The 19,731-nt window shown below is 39.3% G+C and overlaps 2 pseudogenes; both read left to right on the top strand.

The window, feature by feature from the left end:
• The first annotated feature begins 1,621 nt into the window (after positions 1-1,621).
• Positions 1,622-15,413, top strand: LOC127447791 (mannose-1-phosphate guanyltransferase alpha-A-like; annotated as a pseudogene).
• A 1,357-nt stretch (positions 15,414-16,770) lies between these two features.
• On the top strand, positions 16,771-19,471 carry LOC127447787 (mannose-1-phosphate guanyltransferase alpha-A-like; annotated as a pseudogene).
• Positions 19,472-19,731: the final 260 nt, after the last annotated feature.

Raw genomic sequence — 19,731 nt, 5'->3', positions numbered from 1 at the left:
GGTGACATGAATTCATCTACAGTATAAAAGATTTGGAAAAGTGAATGATTGTCATATTGAAGATTATTATGAGTGTTAAGTGAGAGTAAGGTTGATAGACACTGACAAAAAAGAGAGAGATTGAGCTAACTGAGAGAGAATACAGTCATAGAGGAAAAATAAATTAACATACAGAAATAGTTTTAAACAGACAGTAAAAGAACAGAAATAGAGAAAGATGTAAGTTACACATAAGTCTGGATGTACAGAGCAAGAAAGTAACGAAGAACGTGTGTAATGGCTACATTGAAAGACACAGACAAAGCAAATGACCTTGGATGATTAGTCTTGGTTAATCTAGTAATAAGGATTCTCTTTCCATATCTGCTGCTGGTGCTGCCATCTAAAAAAAAAAAAAAAAAAAAATTTCTCAAAGGGATAGTTCACCCCAAAATGAAAATCATCTCATCATTTACTTACACTTATTATATCCCAGATGAGTATAACTTTCTTTCGTCACCAGGACACATTTGAAGAAAAATAGAAAGATATCTCCGCTCAGTAGGTCCTTAAAATTCAATTGGATGATGATCTGACTTTTGAAGCTCCAAAAAAAAAAAAAAAAAAAATGTCAGCATAAACGTCATCCATACGACTCAAGTTGTTAAATAAATGTCTTCTAAAGTGACACGATCAATTTTAATGTGAAAAAGATCAATATTTAAGTACTTTTTTCACTCTAAATCATCGCTTCCGGTTATGTAATCACCTTGGCATGTTCACACATGATCTGATGCACATACATCACAGCCGGAAGAGCAGCGCTGTTTACAAGTGAGTAAGAGCCACACTGTACAGAAGCTTCGTTGGTTTTGGTTTAGATCTGTATTATCTGTTTCTTTACTCACAATGGTGCGTTTGTGTGCTAATCCTGGATGTCTCAACTGAGAGGAGAACGTGAGATTACGTCCGTAACATGGCAACGCGAATACGTCACATGAGAGACCGCTTTGACCTCTAGTGAAGTCTACTGGAAGCATTTGATTATAGTTAAAAAAGCATTAAAATATTTGTCTTTTTTTTTTTTTTTTTACTATTTTATTGCAAATATTTACTGTAAAATGTACAACTGTATATTATACTTCCAGAATTCATAGCAAAATACAATAATACTGTAAATGACGAAATACAATATCTTATTGTAAATTTTACTGTAAAATTTACAGCAATTGTGTACAGTGCAGGGCTGCCGATAATGGGGGACAACTGGACCTTTTGAGGGGGGGCCCACAGAAAGGCTTTTCCATATTGCAGAGCACATCTAAACACGTTCAGCGGGAGGCACGTATATAAACACAGAGACAGTGAGCAACAGCGAAAGCCGCTGGGGTAACGCACGATGATTGAATAACTGTCAGCAGCAACAGTCAGGGCCTACATTTCAGCGGGTCAGAGGACACAGGGGCTGCCATCAGCCTGACCCGCTGAAATGTAGGCCCTGACTGTTGCTGCTGACAGTTATTCAGTCATCATGTATTACCCCAGTGGCTTTCGCTGTTGCTCACTGTCTACTGAACGTGCTACTTTGATATGTGGCATAGTCTTTCGGGGGTCTCTAGCTGGGTACTGAACATGGTCCAGAATGGATATATGGTCCTTCACCATACTGGTGTGGGATGCGTCAATTTTACACTCAGAGGTACAGAATGACCTTTTCAAAGATTGTATCAACTGGTGAGGAACAGAAAGGCTTTTACAGCCTTTATTAGATTGCCAAAAAAAAAAAAAAAAAAAAAAGGGGGTGGGTTGCTGCCCCTCCTGGATTTGAGACCCTTGAAACCGACACAAGCATAGAGATCTGTTGCTTGTGCATTTGGAGCAGTTGGGCCTTAGAGACAAATGGACAAAGAGTGTGTTGGTGCCCATGTCAGAATGTTTCCTTTCTAGGAATGATACTTGCTTGGAAGCCTTGTTGACACACCTGACCAGCGAACACGTTCAGTCCATTCTACACTTGACAAGGTTCAAGTTGGTTTGCATCTTCTAGGTTTGCATCTGCAAAAACATGACCATGTAAATCCTGTAAAAGATAATGAATATCCATTAAATAAATTCAAAATGGCTAGGAAACCTTGCCTGTGAAGCCGGTCCTGCTCGACCTGCTCCAAACAGGACTCGAACTGGCATCTCTGGCATGGGAGGCGGGTGCGCTGTGTAGCCCCTGATTCCTAGTTTAAATAAACAGAGATTACGACTGTTTACAATGGCTGCTCGGCATCACTGCATTGACATTCCTCAAGCATTGTAATTTCTTCACAATTTTCTGTAATTAATTCAGCTAAAAAAAATAAAAAGTTATTTGTTTTGAAGACATTTTCAGTCTTTGGTGTGCTACATAAGAAACCTAAAATTAGATTCAATGTAAAATAAGACTATTTTATATAATAAATATCCCCATTGAATAACAATGTTCTCCCCAGTCAAAACTTTAAATGTATTCTTTTTGCTCCCTTACAAGCACTGGTAAATTGTACTGTTTTGATTTTCCTTTTTGTCATTTTTAAATAAATGAATTAATAGCAAAATATTAAGGGTTTATATAAAATCTGATGAATATTATGTCTTAATCCTCATTACTTAATCCTCAAGGAAAACATTTTGCATGCCAATCATAGAAAATGAAAACTTATAAGTCTACCCTCTATCTTTCCTTTTTTTAAATTCTGCACTTGCATCAGCTCCAGAAGGCACCTAGTCTCTAATGCCCTGCAGAGGACCTGCTTATCAGAGTCCTGCAGGAGTCAGAAACTGCCTTTCTCATCACCTAAAAATACTCTTATGATGTGCAACTGAAGTCCCAACTTTTGTCAATTTACTGGACACAGCATCAATACTGAACATTTATTTGCACACTAATCAACAATGCTTCTTTGATAGGCCTGGTAAAAATGAAATAGTTATTTCTTCCATGTGCTTTTGAAGTTAACAGCTAGAAATGGAAAAAGGGGAAATGTCACTTGAGAAGAAATGTTTTAGTCTGTCAATGCTGCTTGAGGCAAAGCATGGGTCTGCTTTCTTTGTGTCCAGGTCAGCAATTGTTGTCCTACTGCAAATCAGTAGCGGTGTTAACCCTTGTCTGACAGTGCAACGTTGATTTTTATCCTGCAATGACTCATCTCTGGATATGTACATTCTTCTCTCCATAATATAGGCTAAATGTGTGAGATAAGCATTTAAGTTATATGTTTATTTTTGGAGAGTTAGTTATCTTTGAAACTACATGAAACTGGTGTTGAGCGGGTACAATTCAATGAATTTGTCAGCTGAGGATATGCCAGGCGTCTATTTCTCAAACTAGAGACTCTGATATACTTATCCTCTTATTTAGTTGTCCATCTGGCCTTCCACACCTCTTTCTGTCCTTGTAAGAGCCAGTTGTCCTTTGTCTCTGAAGACTCTAGTACCAAATTATCAATTTAGTATGATTACTCAAGGATAAGGTGTTGGAGTGATGGCTGTAGGAAATGGGGCCTGTATAGATTTGATCAAAAATATCTTTTTTCAAATAGTGATGGTGCTGTTTTGTTTTACATAAGTAATGTCCTGTCTATATTTTGTGATCAGTTGAATGCCACTTTGGTGAATTAAAGTACCAATTTCCTTCCGATTCCGAAACAGCAAAATCTGTACATTATTCAAAACTTTTGGCCGCCACTGTATATATATATATATATATATATATATATATATATATATATATATATATATATATATATATATATTCAAAACATAAAAAATAAAAAAGACATGCAAATGTATTTGATTATCCGAAGGATGAGTCCACTTGTGAAAATGTTTCTATTTTGCATTTTTCTAATTTAATCGTTTATTTTTAATTACAAATTATATCATCAACATAACAGTTTCAGTGAAAATTGTGCAAAACCCCATGATTATCATATAATCATGATCCTGCATCACAGAGCTTTAAGTGCTTTAATGAAAGAAAACCTGTCCTTTTGTACAAAATGAGTTAACACAGTTAATGACACAAATTTGCTTATTTGATTACTGATCACGAAATTGTGTGGAATCATAAATATTTCTTTTATTATGTCATTGTAATCATGTAATCACTAGCACGCAAGCAACAGCGAGAGAGGAGCAGGCTATTTTACTTATATGAAGTTTTTTGCACCTGACCTGCATTCCAATCTACATCTTGATGTAATCCTTCCTCATGATCACACAGCGTGTTTTCATCAGCTGAATGGGAGACTAAACACTATTAAAGTGTGATGAGACTCGCGCTGCATGTGCAAGCCATTCACGCATCACAAGCCGGTCAACTGTTTAGGCCTTTTTGGTGAATCGCACCTGCAAAATCCTAAAACTTTATTTCCAGGTTTAATTTATATTTTTGAACCCCACAATGTGGGTTTATGTTTTCTCTTTTAATCGTTTTATGTAATTTTGAGTGTGACTATGGTTTAAGGAGAGTGTACCTGTACGCTGGGTTGGGAATCTCAAGGGTTAATTTTGAATCCTTTTATTTTGAAATAATTTATCCCCTCCATCACTTCCAGAGCTGTCACTGTTTGTTGCCGATTTCGTGCTGCTGTTGATATGTAGTTGTTTACTTTAGCATTAGATATTTTACTAATTTAACTTGGTATTATTTATTTATTTATTTATTTATTTTGCACATTTAAGCCAAATATGTAACATCATTTATGCATCAAAGCGATTCACTAAAAGGTATCGGATACTTCATACCTGAACGTCCATCTGTTTACTCCATATAATTTCCTCATTTAACAAATGAAGAATGCTGAAGACTGTCATTCTTATCAGAGGTCCTCAAAAAGGTGAATAAATGTTTCTTAAACTCGTAACACCGGTACAGATCAATACAATCACAAGACTCAAATCATCAGTATATTGTATATGTACAAGCAATGTCTTATTTTGTGTCTATTAGTATTGTCTTAATATATCTATTATATGTCTTATAAATACATTTTAACGTGTTAGCTGACCTCTCATGAATTTAGTCAATAGTGGTATTTTATGTAGCCAGCTCTAGTTAATGTTTATCTTTATACTGATCATGATCATGATGGCGCCGTGGATGGCCGCCTCAGTGTGGAGCGCTTCTATTGTTTTGTTGTTTTTGTTTGTTTGTCCTGTGTTTAGTAATCTTTTTCTAATCAGTTTTAACAGGGATGAACTGCTGAACATTGGGCAGCATATACCAGACAATCTTTTCCCGGTTTTTGAATATTCGGACGCTTTACTGGACATTTTAGTCGGAGGACGCAGGTGAGGGAGACGAGCAGGCACGCTGGTCAAGCTCTGTCGGCGCGGCTTTCGAACAGCGCTGCCGAGCATTTATCTAATGAATCTCCACTCTCTTCCTAACAAAACGGACGAACTACATCTCCTCACCCATACAAACAAGGACTTTTCAACCTCTGCTGCCTTGTGCTTCACAGAAACCTGGCTGAGTGAAGCCATTCCAGACAGCGCATTACATCTGCCGGGCTTTCAGCTGTTCAGAGCAGATCGCATCGCGGATTTAACGGGGAAAACGAGAGGCAGTGGAACATGCTTTTACATCAAAGTAAAGAAAGTTGGTGTACAGATGTAACAATGTTAAAAAATATGTACTGTCCTAATTTAGAAGCACTCTTTATTAACTGTAAGCCTTTCTACACACCACAGGAGTTTTCTTGATTTATTCTGGTGAGTGTTTATATCGCATCAAACATGTGCGTGAGTACCGCGCTGCAACAGCTGGCTGATCCGATCACAGACATGGAACAACAATACCCGGACTCAGTTACTATTATTACTGGGGATTTTAACAAAGCAAACCTCACACGTGAACTACCCAAATACAAACAGCACATTACATGCCCCACCAGAGACAGAAATATACTGGATCATTGCTACACAACAATAAAGGATGCATATCACTCTGTCCAGAGAGCAGCTTTGGGACTCTCTGATCACTGCCTGATTCATCTTCTTCCAACCTACAAACAGAAACTAAAATCAGCCAAGCCTGTAGTAAAGACTGTAAAGAAATTGACCAATGAAGCAGAGCTGGAACTACAAGCCTGCTTTGACTGCACTGATTGGAGTGTTTTTGAAGCTGAAGCTACTGGCCTGGATGAGCTCACAGATACCGTGACATCATATATCAATTTCTGTGAGGATATATGCATTCCTATTAGGACTTATTTAATGTTCAACAATGACAAACCATGGTTTACAGCAGAACTCAGGCAGCTTCGTCAGGCCAAAGAGGATGCTTACAGAGGTGGGGATAAAGTCTTGTACAATCAGGCCAGGAACACACTGAATAAGGAAATCAGAGTGGCTAAAATAAGATACTCTGAGAAGCTGAAAAACAAGTTTTCAGCTAACGACCCTGCATCAGTGTGGAGTGGCATGAAACAACTTACGAATTACAAGACTCCTGCCCCCAACCCTGTGGTGGACCAACAACTGGCTGACAACCTGAATGTGTTCTACTGTAGATTTGAAAGGCCCAATCTCACACCCATACCCGCTCTGACCTTCACTTCACACAAACACCAACACCTCCTGTAACCCCCCTCCTCCCCCTCCTGTACTCAATCTGCACTTAAGATCTATGAAAAGGAGGTGTGCCATGTCTTCCGAAAACAAAAGACAAGGAAAGCACAGGGCCCAGATGGTGTTTCACCCGCATGTCTTTGATCCTGTGCTAACCAGCTGGCCCCAATCTTCACACTGATTTTCAATAGATCATTGGAGCAATGTGAAGTCCCATGCTGCTTCAAATGCTCAATTATCATTCCTGTCCCAAAGAAACCAAAAATCACAGAACTTAATGACTACAGACCTGTCGCCCTGACATCTGTGTTCATGAAATCATTTGAGAGACTGGTTTTGGCCCACCTGAAGGACATCACTGGACCCCTTCTATATCCCCTTTCATTTGCTTACCGAGCAAACAGGTCTGTGGAGGATGCAGTCAACATGGGATTGCATCATATCCTGCAACATCTGGACAGACCAGGGACATACAGTGCATCCAGAAAGTATTTACAGCGCTTCACTTTTTCCACATTTTGTTATGTTACAGCCTTATTCCAAAATGGATTAAATTCATTATTTTCCTCAAAATTCTACAAACAATACCTCATAATGACAATGTGAAAGAAGTTTGTTTGAAATCTTTGCAAATTTATAAAAAATAAAAAACGAAAAAAATCACATGTACATAAGTATTCACAGCCTTTGCCATGACACTCAAAATTGAGCTCAGGTGCATCCTGTTTCCACTGATCATCCTTTAGATGTTTCTACAACTTGATTGGAGTCCACCTGTGGTAAATTCAGTTGATTGGACATGATTTGGTAAGGCACACACCTGTCTATATAAGGTCCCACAGTTAACAGTGCATGTCAGAGCACAAACCAAGCCATGAAGTCCAAGGAATTGTCTGTAGACCTCCGAGACAGGATTGTATCGAGGCACAGATCTGGGGAAGGGTACAGAAAAATGTCTGCAGCATTGAAGGTCCCAATGAGCACAGTGGCCTCCATCATCCATAAATGGAAGAAGTTTGGAACCACCAGGACTCTTCCTAGAGCTGGCCACCTGGCCAAACTGAGCGATCGGGGAGAAGGGCCTTAGTCAGGGAGGTAACCAAGAACCCGATGGTCACTCTGACAGCGCTACAGCATTTCTCTGTGGAGAGAGGAGAACCTTCCATAAGAACAACCATCTCTGCAGCACTCCACCAATCAGGCCTGTATGGTAGAGTGGCCAGACGGAAGCCACTACTCAGTAAAAGGCACATGACAGCCCACCTGGAGTTTGCCAAAAGGCACCTGAAGGACTCTCAGACCATGAGAAACAGAGATTGAACTCTTTGGCCTGAATGGCAAGCATCATGTCTGGAGGAAACCAGGCACCGCTCATCACCTGGCCAATACCATCCCTACAGTGAAGCATGGTGGTGGCAGCATCATGCTGTGGGGATGTTTTTCAGCGGCAGGAACTGGGAGACTAGTCAGGATAGAGGGAAATATGAATGCAGCAATGTACAGAGACATCTTTGATGAAAACCTGCTTCAGAGCGCTCTGGACCTCAGACTGGGGTGAAGGTTCATCTTCCAACAGGACAACGACCCTAAGCACACAGCCAAGATAACAAATGAGTGGCTACGGGACAACTCTGTGAATGTCCTTGAGTGGCCCAGCCAGAGCCCAGACTTGAACCCGATTGAACATCTCTGGAGAGATCTGAAAATGGCTGTGCACTGACGCTCCCCATCCAACCTGATGGAGATTGAGAGGTCCTGCAAAGAAGAATGGGAGAAACTGCCCAAAAAATAGGTGTGCCAAGCTTGTAGCATCATACTCAAAAAGACTTGAGGCTATAATTGGTGCCAAAGGTGCTTCAACAAAGTATTGAGCAAAGGCTGTGAGTACTTATGTACATGTGATTTTTTTTCTTTTTTTTCCATTTTTTATTTTTAATAAATTTGCAAAGATTTCAAACTAACTTCTTTCATGTTGTCATTATGGGGTATTGTTTGTAGAATTTTGAGGAAAATAATGAATTTAATCAATTTTGGAATAAGGCTGTAACATAACAAAATGTGGAAAAAGTGAAGCGCTGTGAATACTTTCCGGATGCACTGTATGCAAGGATCCTTTTTGTGGACTTCACTTCAACACCATCATCCCAGCTATTGTTGGGCCTCATGTATTCAGATAGAAGACAAAGGCAGGCCTAACACAGTCGTAAAAACATAACTCAAGCCCCCACCTTTACCAAGTCGTAAATTTTACTGATAAAAATCGCGCCAAAATCAAACAAAGGGAGTCCAAAACAGACTACAAATCCATGAAGCCTTGCTCACTAAAGGGTCGAATTCTCAACTCCTATTGGATGAGGCACAAAACAGAACATCCCTCAAACATGACATCATCAGGAGTTCAAATAATTCTGAAATGCTTCCAGAATTCACTTCCAGCGACTTAGTTCACCGAATACGGATGTAGCTTTTTGCTGCTCTCCGGTGCAACCTCGTGGCATATGGAAGTAATGTCCGACTTGAAACTGTGGCCATACAATCTCCATCTCGCTGGACGAGTTGAGATTACTCTGTGTTCAACCGAACACTCTAACAGATCCGAAGGAGACCGCTGAGAAATTTGCATCTTCATCCACTGGCCTACAGAAGTGAAGAGATTAAAGATTTCTCTTCCATCTTCAATCAAGTCGACATTTCTGAGTTCTCCGCCAGCCCGCCGAGAATCAACAGCCGTACTGCCCACCGACAGAGCGAGGAAACGGCCTCCCGTCATCACCCGAGCCTCAAGGAACCGGGTCAAAGTTAAAGGACGGAGGAAAACACATTCTACCTGTGTCCTCATGCGATTCAAGTAAGAGGTTATGTCTGGGCAGAGATAGAATATTATAGCATGTTATTCTTGTGTTTCAAGGTTTTTTGCTTGTACAGTTTACGGATTGCCATGTCCGATCATTATTAATACTCAGGGTATTAATTATCACAAATTTGTTTTGCTGTATTGTGGTCCAACCAAATTGGATTGTTGTGCATTTTCACCATCACGGGTGAGACAGAAACTGAGTTCATCCATTACAGTCAAATAACGCAGGACTTTTACGAGCCCCGCTCGAAAAACCACGTCTCTGAGTGATAAGCACAGCTGCTTTCTCTCCAGCTATCGCGAAATCAGCTTTCGGGCTGTCACTTAATAATCTCTCTCTCTCTCTCTCTCTCTCTCTCTCTCTCTCTCACTAACCACACTGACACACACACACACACTGTCACACACACACCTTATGTGTTATAGGATTATTTTTATTCCCATATCTAATCATGTCACTGTTTAGTTTGTAGTTGTAAGTCGGAAGTTTATTGACTGCATTGTATTAATTATTAATTGATATTACTACATAAATAAACTTTTGTTTATATTACAAAGAGAAGTGTTTTGGTTTGTTTTGCATACACCTGTGTCATGCTGATGGGATGTCAGTGCTCGGATTCAAACCTTCATTCATTGTTTTTTCCCCGAAAATCGATATACTTCGGATGCCGATTTTCCTAAGAAAACAATCTAATATTGAGACTGTTTTACTATCTGGTTGTTAGTCCCTGATTTCAGGGTGGTGCCCCGTCAATGTTAATCCTTATTAATATTCTACTGATTTTTGATAATTGATAATTATCTTTGATGATTGTTGAATTCGAATAATCAATAAGCTAGTGTTAATTTTAATTCATGTTTCATCGATGTTGACAATTAACGACTATCTTTGATAATTGTTGATTTAAAGGATTAAAAAAAGCTAACATTGATTCTCATCAATGTTCTATTGATTTTAATAATTAATACATTTAATTACACTACATTTACTGGAGTCCCATATGAGGTTTTAATGAGTTAGATTCAATTGATTAATTTAAATATTAATTAATAACTACAGAAATAATTATTAATTATTTCTGATAGTAACACTGATCTAAACAACCAGTAAAGCCCTACACTATACTCCAGACTAAACTACACCAGCTTTCTGTTCCCACGTCTATCTGTCAGTGGATTACCAGCTTTCTGACGGACAGGCAGCAGCTTGTGAGACAGGGAAAATTCACTTCCAGCACCTGTACAATCAGCACTGGTGCCCCCCAAGGATGTATGCTCTCCCTCAGTGACTGCATCTCCAAGGACCCCTCTGTCAAGCTCCTGAAGTTTGCAGATGACACCACTGTTATCGGCCTCATCCGAGATGATGATGATGATGATGATGAGTCTGCATACAGAAGGGAGGTTAAACAGCTGGCTGTCTGGTGCAGTCAAAACAACCTGGAGCAGAACACGCTCAAAACGGTGAAGATGATTGTGGACTTTAAGAGGAATACCCCAACCTTGACCCCCCTCACCATTCTAAACAGCACTGTGGCAGCAGTGGAGTCATTCAGGACCCTGGGCACTACCATCTCACAGGACCTGAAGTGGGAGACCCACACTGACTCCACTGTTAAAAAGGCCCAGCAGAGGTTGTACTTCCTTCGCCATTTGAGGAAGTTGAACCTGCCACAGGCGCTGCTGATACAGTTCTACTCAGCAGTCACTGAGTCTGACCTCTGCACTTCAGTAACTGTCTGGTTTGGTTCAGCTACGAAATCGGATATCAGAAGACTACAAAGGACAGTTCGGACTGCTGAGAGGATTTTTGGTTGCCCCCTGCCCTCCCTTCAAGAATTCTACACTTCCAGAGTGAGAAAAAAGGCTGTAAAAATAACTCTGGACCCCACTCACCCTGCCCACTACCTCTTTGAACTATTGCCTTCTGACCGGCACTACAGAGCTCTGAGCACCAGAATCTCATCTCATGAACAGTTAAAACTGCCCCATTGAGCAATAATTATGTGCAATTCACAGTCTAGTCTTTTTATATTTATCCAACACATCTAACCTCTTCTGCCATCACATTTCCTTGCACTGTATATAATAGATTTGTATTTAGATTTGCACTATGTATGTGTATGTGTGTGTGTGTGTGTGTGTATGTATGTGTGTATATATATATATATATATATATATATATATATATATATATATATATATATTGTCTTATTGTGTATTCTATATATACTTTATTTTCTATTCAATTTTTTAGTTTTTTATTCAAATATTTATTATTTTTTATTATTATCTATGTCTTGTTGCTGTTTTGTATTGTTGTGCACTGGAAGCTCCTGTCACCAAGACAATTTCCTTGTATGTGTACGCATACTTGGCAATAAAGCTGATTCTGATTCTTATTTCAGATATAATAGCTAGTTAGATTCTAATTGCAGTTAGCTAATGTGAGCAACGCTTCACTAGATACCATAACCAAATGTCAGTTGGCCTACATTTACCTCAAATTAATTGCAGTTACTGGTGTTCGTTAACATACAAAGTTTATCTTCAGTGATTAGATTTGTTGTTAAAGTTAGCAGTACTTACTAATACCTTACATTGGGGGCCTGGGTAGCTCAGCAAGAAAAGACGCTGACTGCCACACCTGGAGTTGCAATCCAGGGCGCGCTGAGTGACTCCAGTCAGGCTTCTTAAGCAACCAATTGGCCCGGTTGCTAGGGTGGGTAGAGTCACATTGGGTTAACCTCCTCGTGGTCGCTATAATGTGGTTCTCGCTCGATGGGGCACATGGTGAGTTGTGCGTGGATGCCATGGAGAATAGCGTGAAGCCTCCATGTGCGCTAGGTCTCCGCGGTAACGTGCTCAACAAGCAACGTGATAAGATGTGTGGATTGATGGTCTCAGACACGGAGGCAACTGAGATTCGTCCTCAGCCACCCAGATTGAGGCGAGCCACTACGCCACCGTGAGAACTTAGAGTGCATTGGGAATTGGGCATTCCAAACTGGTGAGAAAAGGGGAGAAAAAAAAAGTGCTTTACATAGTATAGGGGGACACTCCTCAACCACCACCAGTGTGCTAGCATCCACCTGGATGATGCAACGGCAGCCATAGTGCGCCAGTATGAAAAAACTGAAAGAAAAAACTAATAAGATCATTACTTGCTGATCTGTACAGTAATTGGACATTTTGTAATCCTCAGGTCTTGCATTATGTAGAGAAGCCCAGCACATTTGTGAGTGACATAATCAACAGTGGAATTTACCTGTTCACTCTGGAGATATTCCAGCACATCGGAGCAGTTTTCCAGAAGAACCAGCAGGACATGCTGTTGTTAGTAGATATCCTGTGGGGTTCTTGTGTGGAAGTGCATGCATATTTAATTAGCTTCTTTTCCTCAGTTCTCTTCATTTGTCTTTTTCCCCTCAAACTCCTTCCTGTCCACCATCATCAGATATCCATATGATGGGTTAGTTTGAATGTGCACTGAAGTTCTTGTTATGTAATGATGTAGAGCGAGAGTGAGCAAGTGTGATGAATGCTTTGTATTGAACGCACCTGCTCGTGTGATGTAGGTACCAGCTTTATGAACTAGATTTGCATGTTAGCATGTTGTGGTGTGATATTAAAGTCACATGGGATATCAAGCATGTTTTGATACCAGTAGAAAACTAGAAAACAACAACAAAACATCAAAGCTTTTTAGGTTTGATCTTTTAAATCCACTCAGAAACAAATACTTGCAATACCACTGGCTGTTAAAACAGCAATGTGTAGCTTTTCTGATGACAAGACAAGTTTGCTTTCATCATGGTATGTCATAGAACTGCAGTTCATCTGTACGCCCCTCACTATGTCCCCTTTTAAAATGCACTGGCAACTTCAATAAAATTCTTACATTTAACATTAAAGCTCAAGTATGTAACTTTTTCTGTGTTGAAATACTTTCTCCTATCCAAGCTTAATATGCAGAGACAGCTATAAGTAAGCCATTCATAGGTTAATTTTCTCGAAAACTGTAAGCACTTCTGTGGCGCTTTGAAAATGTCTCTGTTTGTTTTGAGCAACCCGCTTAGACCCACCCCAACAACGCTACTCAACCAATGGCGTGAGATGGGGGCGGGGCCATCTCTTTGTTTGAGGGGCTGTATTGAAGTTTACTTTTCCGTTTGGTGGTTTTGATGTAATCAAAATTGGTCTATTTTACTCTCTTAAAAACATTTTTCCTGATTTTATTGTGCACAATTCATCATGGTATTCTAAAGAAAAAATAAGTTTGTTTTCATAAAAGTAAACATCCTCGTCCTTTTATCAAAATGTAATAACTTCTTCCAATTCTGAAACTACTTTCTTTTTGTGCTGATGTAACCAATGCCATGAGGGCAGGGAAAAAATAATATTAACCAATAATATTATCACCTAACAGTCAACATCCAATCAATTCCTGATGAATAAAGAGGGGTCATGAATGCTTTCTTAACAATAATTTTATTATCTTCCCTGAGGTCCACTGATAATGTCAGTAAAGTGTTTTGCACCCAAACTGTCATCGTTTAGTAACAAATGATAATTTTCCACCCTGTCTCTGGCCATCTGTCTGAAATGCTCTGTTTTGGCCACAGCATCTCCTTTAAACTTCAGTGTAAGCTCCCACTCTCCCATGGAAGAGAATTAACAAGCTCTCCACAACATTATAAAACTACATTTCAGTGTTTACACATAACGCACGTCCAACACATTGCATCCTTATATATTATACTGTTCACTCAAGAATATCAGTACCATAACTATCAAACAGTATCAAACAGAATACAAATATTCACAAATTAAACTGTTTACTCACAATTTTGCTGTTAAGTCCAAGTGTTTTTAACTGCCCTATTCTTCTTTAATAACAGTTCCTTTGTAACACCATATCGTATTATTACTGGTTCACAAGCAGTCCATGCTGATATTTGCACATACACAGTCCATAGCACGATAAACAAGACGACACACATTGGTGCACTGAGGCGCAGATCATCAGAAATGCATCTGAACTGTCAAAGACGTCCAGCTAGTGCTTGTTTTACATACACCAACAATTAAAATTAAAAAGAGTGCAGATGGGTGCAAGAACAGCAAGCAGAGAAGCTGAATGAAACTGAATGGCATCTCCATTTCTGAATTGTAACTTGACACTGCATTTTTTAAAAGCGGCGAGATAAACATGACAATAGTCAAAGATGTCTGTGTAATGCATGTTAAATGCACAAAAAACCTCAAAATAGTCCAGATGGGTCCCCTTTGGTGTTCAGGATTAGTTGGTCACACTAGGTCTGTCAAGTGGGCAGGGCCAAGGGTACAATGATGCATGTTGTTCATGACATCACGAACACAGTTTTCAAAATGAGATGTTTCAACTGGAAACTATAAATGCTCTTTTTAAACTGGGGAGGAAGTTTTGAGTTCTGAAATTTACAGTATGTTTTTATAGTAGAGTTACCTCTTATATGTCTTAATATCAAGGAAAATTTGATTTTCACTTTAAGTCCCACCCTACATTATTCTAATTCAATTGTAAATATGTCACATTATGAAAGTTAAATACTATACATTGCGAATGCTCTTCCATGTTGTCTTTAACACTCAGAATCCTTAGCATTTACCTTCATAAGTGCATAAGGTTCATAAATTTGCACCTTTTCAAATGAATCTTCCTAAATATGTGTTTGTCTGTCATTGTGTCATTTTTGTTAGCCTCTGTTCCAGATAGTAGAAAATTGTCCTGATTTCTCTAATAGGTGAAATGAAAGATGTTTATTATAATCTGGTTATTTCCACTCAGAGAGGAGCAGTCCAATGGCTGGCATCAAGAAGAGGTGATCCTTTTAGAACAGGACTGGGCAAGTTATATGTGTACAAAACAGACCTCTTCTGGAGCCAGATAAAATCTGCAGGGTTAGTTTCTGATATATTCAGTATTTAAACACTTTATTATTGTACTGCTTTTTCCCTTTAATCACTATTGGTAGTGTTAAATATTCAAATACTCTAAATGCATGTTGGCTGACTTAGAGCAGACAGAAAAAAAGTGAAAAGTAAAAATTATTTTCTTCCTTTTCTTTTCCCAGATCTGAACCAGTACCACAAGATACACTATATTGCCAAAAGTATTCGCTCACCCATCCAAATAATTGAATTCAGGTGTTCCAATCACTTCCATGGCCACAGGTGTATAAAATGAAGCACCTAGGCATGCAGACTGCTTCTACAAACATTTGTGAAAGAATGGGCCGCTCTCAGGAGCTCAGTGAATTCCAGCGTGGTACTGTGATAGGATGCCACCTGTGCAACAAGTCCAGTCGTGAAATTTCCTCGCTACTAAATATTCCACAGTCAACTGTCAGTGGTATTATAACAAAGTGGAAGTGCCATGTAAAATGACAGATCGGGGTCAGCGGATGCTGAGGCGCATAGTGTGCAGAGGTCGCCAACTTTCTGCAGAGTCAATCGCTACAGACCTCCAAAGTTCATGTGGCCTTCAGATTAGCTCAAGAACAGTGCGTAGAGAGCTTCATGGAATGGGTTTCCATGGCCGAGCAGCTGCATCCAAGCCATACATCACCAAGTGCAATGCAAAGCGTCGGATGCAGTGGTGTAAAGCACGCCACCACTGGACTCTAGAGCAGTGGAGACTCGTTCTCTGGAGTGACGAATCACGCTTCTCCATCTGGCAATCTGATGGACGAGTCTGGGTTTGGCGGTTGCCAGGAGAACGGTACTTGTCTGACTGCATTGTGCCAACTGTGAAGTTTGGTGGAGGGGGGATTATGGTGTGGGGTTGTTTTTCAGGGGCTGGGCTTGGCCCCTTAGTTCCAGTGAAAGGAACTCTGAATGCTTCAGCATACCAAGAGATTTTGGACAATTCCATGCTCCCAACTTTGTGGGAACAGTTTGGGGATGGCCCCTTCCTGTTCCAACATGACTGCGCACCAGTGCACAAAACAAGGTCCATAAAGACATGGATGAGCGAGTTTGGTGTGGAAGAACTTGACTGGCCTGCACAGAGTCCTGACCTCAACCCGATAGAGCACCTTTGGGATGAATTAGAGCGAAGACTGCGAGCCAGGCCTTCTCGTCCAACATCAGTGTCTGACCTCACAAATGCGCTTCTGGAAGAATGGTCAAAAATTCCCATAAACACACTCCTAAACCTTGTGGAAAGCCTTCCCAGAAGAGTTGAAGCTGTTATAGCTGCAAAGGGTGGGCCAACATCATATTAAACCCTATGGATTAAGAATGGGATGTCACTTAAGTTCATATGCGTCTAAAGGCAGATGAGTGAATACATTTGGCAATATAGTGTACATCCAGAGAGATTAGCTACAAGTAAAGATGGAGGGCCAAAGACCAGAGGTAAATTTTGAACTAGTGGAAATATTAAATTATTAGTTCCGATATAGCTATTCATGCAGTATTCTAATTCATTTTTTACTATTTTATTTTAGGTGATGTGGGCGTGGCTGAGTGACGTCTGTGGAGAGTGAGGCCGGGACAGGAAGAACGGTAAGGATTGACACCTGTGGGAAATCTCTAACAGCTGTTCTGTGTTGCAATGAGAGCTGGAGAGGGATAAAAGAGGCAATGCAGACCACCGGAGGAGGGAGAGAGTGACCCACTGTGGTGATGGGGACGTAGTCGTGTGTCTGTCTGCGTGAGAGAGAGAGTGGTAAGGCTTGTCACCTGGGTTAACGTTATCTCTAACACCTGCTTCTTGTTGTAGTGATGGGGGAGGGAGACATAAAAAGGCACACGAGGCATCAGAGTGGCAGAGAGAGACTGCACCTGTGTGTGCTCGATAAGAAGCCTTTACTCATTTGTGCGTGTGACTACTTGGCCACTGAGTGCCTTTTTTGTTTAAGTTTTGTCAACAGTGCTGAAGAGTAATAAAAATACTTACGTTGACAGTTTTCTGCCTCCTGACTCCTTCATTGCCCAGACAACAAACCTTCCACACGCACACAGCAGAGTTGATCTGTGCATTTATATGTTGTGCTGAAAAGCAAACCATTGTTGTAGACTGAAACGTGTATGAATAAAAAGATTTACGTTGGATTGTTTGCCCGGCTCCCACTTCCTCCTCCATAAAAGAGTTAGAGACTTGTCACAACATCCAACTGCCAAAATTGACCCAACCGCTGTTACTTATTATTATTGTTTCACTTTTACATTTAAATTTATAACTTTAAAACGTTACATTAATTCCTTTGAACTTTATTTTATTTCCTCCTAAAATTCAAATTCAATTTGCAATTAAAATCCAGTTTGCCACCTGAATTCAAATTCAGGAATTGAATTGGCATTCTTCATTTAGTTTTGAATGGTGTACAACCCTGGCAATACATTAAACCAAAATTAGACTATAAATTCACAGCATGTTATGAACATTAAACAACAAAACACACAATACAAACACAAATCTTTGTACACATGGTGTAATATTTATACCACCAGCCAGACTGTGTGCAGTTAGTTTGTGTTTTAAGCGTGTGCACATGCACGTATTCAGTCTCATTCACAGAGGCTTGTTATAGCGCTCATCTGTGAAAGCTCCATTTTATAAATTATTAAATGTTATGATAATAATCATAATGGGAATAGGTAAAATGTCAGACAGTTTGGAATCATAACATTGGAAAACTCAAGCACACAAACTAGTGTTTTCAGCCACCTCATGCCACTCAGTGAGGATTATTTCAAGATCTGCAGTATGCACCATTATGTTGTGCTCTCGTTTTAATCAGGATCCTCTGCTGTAAGTAATGATATGCAGTTTTCCATGTTCTGTTTTTGTTTCATGAAATAATATGTGAAAACGGCTGCCCCTAAGTAACTAAGCTTTTGTTGCGTTTTTCTTTATTACTTAAGGAGATATAAACAAAATATGAGAAATGCTTATTTGCAGGCTATTAATCATCAGGAATTGATTTGATCCTTAAAAATGGCTGTAATAGTATTGTTTAAAATTATATTTACTCATTGATGTAGTCTTATGTTAAAATTAATCGTTTTGATGGAAGAATATGAAAATGTTCACTGATAAGAATACATAAGAAGATCAAGGACATTTATTAAGAAAGTGAACAGGGTCAATTTTGATTTCATGTCTTAAAATTGTGTTACTTTTTAATAGTCTTAGAAAAAATTACATCAGCTTTAAAATCTGCTATGTTATAGAAACAGGACAATCTGTTTGTACTACCTGTGAATTTTCTGTAACCTGTTTGAAAACAATGATTATTTATTAATGACGCTGGTCATGCATAAACTACACACTTCTTTAAACATTAAAATGTGTGCAAAATGTTTTGGACTGCTGATGTGTTTTATCATTTGTAAATAAGCAGTGTAATTCAGTTAAATTGCTATTTTGGCATTTCTTGTTTCTTCACTTAGGTCCTAATGTTTCCATAGTAACAGGAGTAACTATTTGTGCATGAGTTCATGTAAGAGAGTCCACCATCATTCATGGTGCTACTTTACAGGTGAGTTCATGCTCCTAAACCAGTGAGATAAATCACTCTTTCTCCTTAAGGCTTTATGTTTCATTTCAAATCATTAACCCTTAATACAGTGTTCATTTGTCTGAAGCTTTGGTCTCCATTCGTGTCTCCTGTAGGATCACAACTGTGTGTTGAACAGTAATGTGGGCTGGGGCAGCACCATTGGCAAGTGGGCCAGAGTGAAAGGGACCCCTAGTGACCCACATCCTAATGACCCAAATGCCAAAATCGACAGTGAGACGCTCTTCAGAGATGGAAAATGAACACCCTCTATTACAATTCTAGGTAATTCTATAGTATATTATCATGAATATATATTATTGCAACTTGTTTCATAGGTACTAAAAGAGATGTCTCATTAGTTCTCGCTCTCTTCTCAGGCTGTAATGTAAATATTCCATCTGAGGTCATCATACTAAACTCCATCGTCCCGCCACACAAAGACCTCAACAGAAGTTTAAAAAACCAGATAAAACAGAAGAAAATATTTAGAAATACATTTTTAAAAAAAGTATATGTTCAAAAACAAAAAGGCTACAACATACACATTTAAAACAACACGTCTCCTTCCACTGCCCCTCCCCGAGGGGTATCTGTGTGTGTTGGGTGGTTAATGTTCGGGAGGAAGGGTTGTAAATAATATGTGATGCCATATATTCTGTTATACATATATATATATATATATAACATTTATTTTATTTTTTTACCCACTTTACAAAATAATGAATTACTCATTCAAAA

The sequence above is a fragment of the Myxocyprinus asiaticus genome, chromosome 11, assembly GCF_019703515.2.
Source record: "Myxocyprinus asiaticus isolate MX2 ecotype Aquarium Trade chromosome 11, UBuf_Myxa_2, whole genome shotgun sequence".
Classification (NCBI taxonomy): Eukaryota; Metazoa; Chordata; class Actinopteri; order Cypriniformes; family Catostomidae; genus Myxocyprinus; species Myxocyprinus asiaticus.
The sequence above is the reverse complement of the archived record's forward strand: the minus strand, read 5'-3'. Positions and strand labels throughout refer to the sequence as shown.